The following is a 5,955-nucleotide window of genomic DNA, read 5'->3' as shown; positions in this document are numbered from 1 at the left end:
TTTTTTTTTTTCCCCTCAATTGGTCATGACCTGTAAGTAATCTGTAGAAATTTTTTGTTCTGTTTGTTCCTGTCTTCTTCCTAAACGTGTTTGATGAGTGGGTGATTTGTTTGTGCTGTCATTACGAAAACCATATGTTAATGTGGTCTTACGGAGGAGTGTTTTTATTATTTTAAGAGTTCAACTAAGGATGTTTCCAAAGGAGTCATAATTGCTCTTCTAAGTACAAAGGCTTAACAATGACTGGCTTACAAATAATGCCAAAAATCTGTTCAGCTCAGTCTATAAAATCTGTTTCTCAGAACTGTCTTCTTTCCATAGTCTGAACTCCTTAACACACTAAGAAATTATGATTATTCAGGTTCTCTATGGATCTTTACTGCAACTGCCTGGGACTAGGGAAAGTATCTGCTTTTTCATGTATGTATCAATGTATGCAAAAACCTTAGGGTTGCCTCTCTGTGCAAAAGGCACAGTGTCAAAGCATAGCTTTAGACTGATCCTGCAAGGATGTTGGTGAGCTTCCTGGAGGAATAGCCTTAGAAGAGTGCCACTACCAGCCCAGTGTGTGCTGCATTAACCAGGTCAGTGCTGTGTTCTGTGCAGGATATTTGTGGCATTCATCAGGAAAGGAACCAACAACATTTGAAGCAGACTGGGGTCTTTACTGGTAGACCACTTGGCTCCTCCTCTATCATTATGGACATAGGTTCGATCTACCAGCCCACTGACATGTGCGCTTGACAACACTGAGTGAAGAGCATTGGTTACAAGTCAGCTTCTCATGTTTCTCCTGTGTTGTGATGAGCTGAGATCCCATGCAGGATAGCTTTGGAGTACACTGGGGGCTCTGGTTCTCCTTTCTGTGGCAGTGGCGAAACCTGGAGGGAGCTTTCACCCAGGGGACTGGCTGTTGTGCTGTTGCTGGCTGGTCAGTATTCATGGAGATACCTTCCTCATGAGGCTGTTTGGTGATGCAGGTGAGCATGAGACAGATGCTGAGAACTCTTGATACAGATTATAGCAATTTATGAGAGATCCATTGAGGTTTGGGAATGTAATGTAAAGAAAGCACCATGAGTGTAATGGTGGTAGAACTGGTCCCTATGTTTGGCTGATCTCAGAGACTGAATGTTGGACAGGCAGAAGAATCACTCACTGAAAGTGCCTTGGTGTTCAATAAAGCTGCTGAAAAGGGAAGTATGTGGTAGAGTCTGCAATGCATTATATATATAAAATTTTAGATAGGGACTATTATTCTGTGCTGCAGAGTTAAAGAAAATGGAAAGAGGAAAATAGCTGTGCACCTGGCCAAGACCTTGAAAAGGACAGACTTTTTAGAATAATTTTCAGAAAAACAATTCCAAACCTCCCTGTTGCAAAGCCTTATACACAACCTTTGCAAAGAACCTTTCAGAGAAGAACTTCAAAGAAGTTTAATAGCATGGCAACATTGTGAGAGCAGTATTGCAAATGAATGCTACACGTCTTAAGTGCAAGTCCGCCAAAATAAGTTGAAACTGCTTTCTTGTGCATTGTAATGAGAAATGAAGTGAGAAAAAAAGAAATATTAATTCTTCATTGAGAGACATGTCTTACAAGTGTCATACTAACACATTTTAAAAGCATATGTATATCTATAATTTGTATTTGCAGAAGCAGTGCATGTATTACATAAAAAGTCATTAGTTCATAAATATTACCTAAAAAACATAAACAAATTTCTATCTTTTGCACTTGTGTGCATATGCATATAATACAAATTCTATATTATTAGATTATTGGTGAAATAAACAGCTTATTTTTTGTCAATATCCAGAAAGATTATAGAAGAAGTCAGTCAGATGGTAAAAGCCCCAGCTGATTATTTGGGTTCAGGTCTTCTTTTGCCTCAGGATTCATATATCATCTTAGAGTCTGAGAGTCTCTGTGCTCCATCTGCAACACATCTCAGAAAGAGTTGATGAGATCTGTATCCAGCTGGTTCCCCAGTTTGTGTTGGTGCACAATCAACAGCGCACTGACAGTATTAGAGTTAAAAACTACCCTGCCCCAAAAAGAGGTGTGTTGCTGGAAGATGCACCAAGTGGAAGCACCAAGGTTTTCACGTGCATAGGTTACTAATGTTCCCTGGCAGCTGCAGCTGCATGATTACAGTTGGATCCCAGTCTTGCTGCCATCCAGAGGAATTTTGACATGGGCCACCGAGATCAGATCTATTTGTCTTACTGCTTTTCATGCAAGCTTCCTGCTATTTCCCAGTCAAAATTTTCTTCCTGCAAGTGAGGAGTGTTTCTTCTCTTTTTTTTTTGGCAGGGCAAATATTATGCCCCTTCCTTGCTTGACTTGGTATGCTGTACTTACTTGGTCAGCTTCAGCTGCCCACAGTGACTGTAATGTTGTCCATCTTTGTTAATCATCCCTTTGTTAACTGTGCCATAGGAAAAACAGACAAACAAACAAAAAGCAAAGTTAAACTTGTTATAGGATATTTTCTTCTGAATATTCTCAATGTTTTCTTTTTGGGTTGAACTAGCAATAGCAGCCAGTTAAAGACATGGCTCATGGCTGAATGTTGTGCCATGTGCCTGAAAGCACAGGATCACTCCTGTAAAAAAAGGAATAGTGTTTGCTGTAGACTACATTTTTAGCATGATCACTGGGAAAAGAGGCATTGTATGTAGGTTGCTCCAAAAGTAATACCTCCTGTTTATTTCCATGGAAACTACAGCAGATACAAACAGCATAATAACACTATTTGATAGAGCAAAATTCAGATACAAAACACTGTTTGTCAACACAGTCACCATCAAAGCTGTGCATTTCTGCCAGTGATGAAGAAGAGCTGCATGCCGTGCTTGTAACAGTCTGCACTGGTGTCCCATTGTTGCCGTCAACATAGCAGAAAAGTGCCACCCACCACCTAAGTGTGCTCACATCCAATGCTTGGTCTCCAGAAATATTCAGTAAATATTGATGAATGTCAGTGGGTGCCATTCCACCTGGAGGAATTCAGTGACACACCTTTGCTTCATACACACTTCCATGACAGTCACCATTGTGTCAGAGTGCCCCTCTTCTGCCATCTGTCACAAGGCACCAAAATGGAACAGCATATTAGTGGGAAGGTTCAACGTCTACAGTCATAGCACCAACATCTGCCTCTGGTGTTGTGGGCCAACATACAAAATAGGAGGCATTACTTTCAGAGCAGTCCTCATAACAATCTTAGTATAAAGCTTTCCTGCATCTGCTACGTGACACTACTGATGGAAACCAGTGTGATGGACTGGATGCTGGCCTCCCCAAAGCTGGATTGCAGCTAAACTCTAGGGAAATTCTCTGGTTTAGCTCCCAGACAGAAACCCACCCACTAGTTTTCTTTGGAAAGAACAAGAATTCAAATATTGGTTTGGCATGAAAATTGTTCTGACTACGCTAAAGGCAAAGGGAAGGTGATTCTGCAAAGCCACAAGAATAAAGTATTTTAATTCAGAGATCATTTCCCTGATTTAAAATGTTATTTTTTATCTAACATTTTCCTTATTCTAAAACCACATTGAGTTTCAGTTATACTTCCTTTGAAACCAGAAAGCAATTGTACTGAAATGCAATAAAGGGAACTAAAAATACACTTCAATATTTTTTTCCCTTTTGTGCCTTTTTCTGCTTCCCCAAATGTCTGAGGAGTAAAACTGGATGCAATAATTTGGGGGGGAGAAGCAAATGGTGGAAGTCACTGTCAAAGAATCAGTGTTTTTGACAGAGCATGGGCATTTCTGAAGAATTTCTTAGCCAGAGCTGCATGCAGATGGGTTGTGCCTCTGATGAAATAGCTGGTGGGTGATTCTGTATGTCATTGAGCTAACCAAACAAGGAACACATAAAGCCCTCTAAATGCGCTTAGTCTATGCATATGCTTTTCACCCAGCAGAATGAAAAACCCTGAAATGCACAGGATAAAAAGGGAAAAGAAAATATACGCCTATGGTCAGGCTACAGAGACTTTGTTGGTGCTCGTTTGGCTAAGGCATGACTGGAAACTGTTGAAAGATGAAATAATGGCTTCACAACCCATTTGTCAAGAAGGATAACTCTGAGATAATCCTTATCTGAGATTTTGTCTTCATGTCACTGGCAATAAGATAATATCCATCTGGCCCTGCAGGGTTTGTTTCAAGGGAGAGAAAAACAAGTTTCTCTTTAGCTCAGGAAAAGCAGAAATGCTTTAATATATCCTGAAGTATGCATACAAGACTTTCAAGATGTGCTAAGATTCTGATACTAAACATACTGACAGCTTGCAATGTCCCGTTCATATGTGGAAAGGAGGCAGGAAGTGCCACCAAAACATCATGCTAGTGTTGGCTCAGCCTTTGCAAAGTTGTGTGTGGCTGCAGACTGTGCAGAACAGAGAAGATATGAACTTGCTATTAGCAGGACCCATTCATTGCCCTGTAATGGATTTGTATTAGTTTATAATGAAATGTGAGGAATTAATCACAGTTCAATTACATTTACAAGTGCAGTGCTGTATTTTAACAAGCGTACACATGTTTGCCTGTTTTTAATTACTCAGTGACTGTGAAGTTAGGGTCCTGTTGTTGGAGAATCCAGCTTTGTCTGTCCATCAGCAAGGCAGCTGCCTTGCTGCACAAAGGCAGCTGAGACAATGAATGAAGGAGTTGGATGATCCTTGTGAGTCCATTCCAACTTGGGATATTCTGTGATTCTATGAAGCAGAACATAGTCGTGCTTCTCAGCTAGCAAGCTGAATACTGGAAAAACCAAGCAGCCCTCCTTATTTTTTTGCTCCCAGGTCTCTCTTCTCTCTCTTTCTTAACCACCGTGGTCCTTCTTTCACACTTTTTGCAGTGAGATTGGTGATGCTGGACTTCATTCTTACCAGCTAGGGAGTGCTGCTTTGAGTTCAGACACTTCTCTGTTTTCTCAGCTGTGCTTCAGATGACTCAGATTTATCTCAGGGTTCTCTTATTTTTTTCTTTTTATCTGGATCTGTAGTACTGGATATCCCAGTTTGCTTTTGGCCTTGCCTACCAAGAATGTCAAATAAGGATAAAATTAAACTGTGGGTAGTCAAAACATAAAGATGTTTCTACAGTAAAATATGATTCATATTAAAATCAACTCATTCATTAGCACTCACATTGTGAACTTATTAAATGCTCTTAGTTAACATAAATCTTTCAGGAGTTCCTAGCTTAATGTCTAGTGCTGCAGACAGCTGCTTTTTGTTTACAAAAAAAATGAGGTATGAATTTTTATTTATTTCCAACACAGCCCGTAAGAAATAATCTTTTGGCACTGTAGATATACACTATCAGTGCATTCTGCTCAGAGTAAATGTGTTTGCTGAAGGGCAGCCTTACACAAACACTGTCTTAATCTATAGTATCATGCTTTTTCAATTCTGCATATTAACTCATGCTGACTTCAAAAGAAGCTGAATAGCATTTTAAAAATCTCTTTCAATTCTTAACTCTTACTGAGATTTCTGAGCGATGCTGAGGCCAGTATGTAGCGCTGGACTTGAAAGTTGCTCAAGTAAAAACAATAATGAAATAAGGAATGAAAGCATGCCACTGAATTTCAGGGAGAAGCAAAGGGTCATCATTTCACACAGGGGATTATGTGGGCGTAGGTAGGACACAGCAGTGGTTTCTAAGCAGAGGTCTACTCAAAGCCATTGCTAGATTTAGTCACAGTTTGAACAGATTGTAGATTGTCTGTCAGCCATGTCAGCAAAGGCCTGTTGTGCAGAAATGTCACGGTATGAATATCTGATCTCAGAAGCTACTGCCAGGGGCCTCAGGCAGTCTGTAGGTCCCCCGCTCCTCCTTTGGCCATCTCCAGAGCACTCAGGGTACGGCACATACACACACAGGCACATAACTCTGAGGTCACAGAATCACAGAATCACAGAATTGTAGGGGT

The 5,955-nt window shown here is 40.4% G+C and overlaps 1 long non-coding RNA gene across 1 annotated transcript; it reads right to left on the bottom strand.

Moving 5' to 3' along the window:
* LOC116217471 lies at positions 1-5,955 on the bottom strand. The gene is made up of 2 exons (XR_004162064.1): positions 5,508-5,955; positions 1-5,054 (listed from the first exon to the last, which is right to left on the bottom strand). It is a non-coding gene; the product is annotated as an uncharacterized LOC116217471 (long non-coding RNA).

Source organism: Meleagris gallopavo, chromosome 1 (assembly GCF_000146605.3).
Source record: "Meleagris gallopavo isolate NT-WF06-2002-E0010 breed Aviagen turkey brand Nicholas breeding stock chromosome 1, Turkey_5.1, whole genome shotgun sequence".
Lineage (NCBI taxonomy): Eukaryota > Metazoa > Chordata > Aves > Galliformes > Phasianidae > Meleagris > Meleagris gallopavo.
The sequence above is the reverse complement of the archived record's forward strand: the minus strand, read 5'-3'. Positions and strand labels throughout refer to the sequence as shown.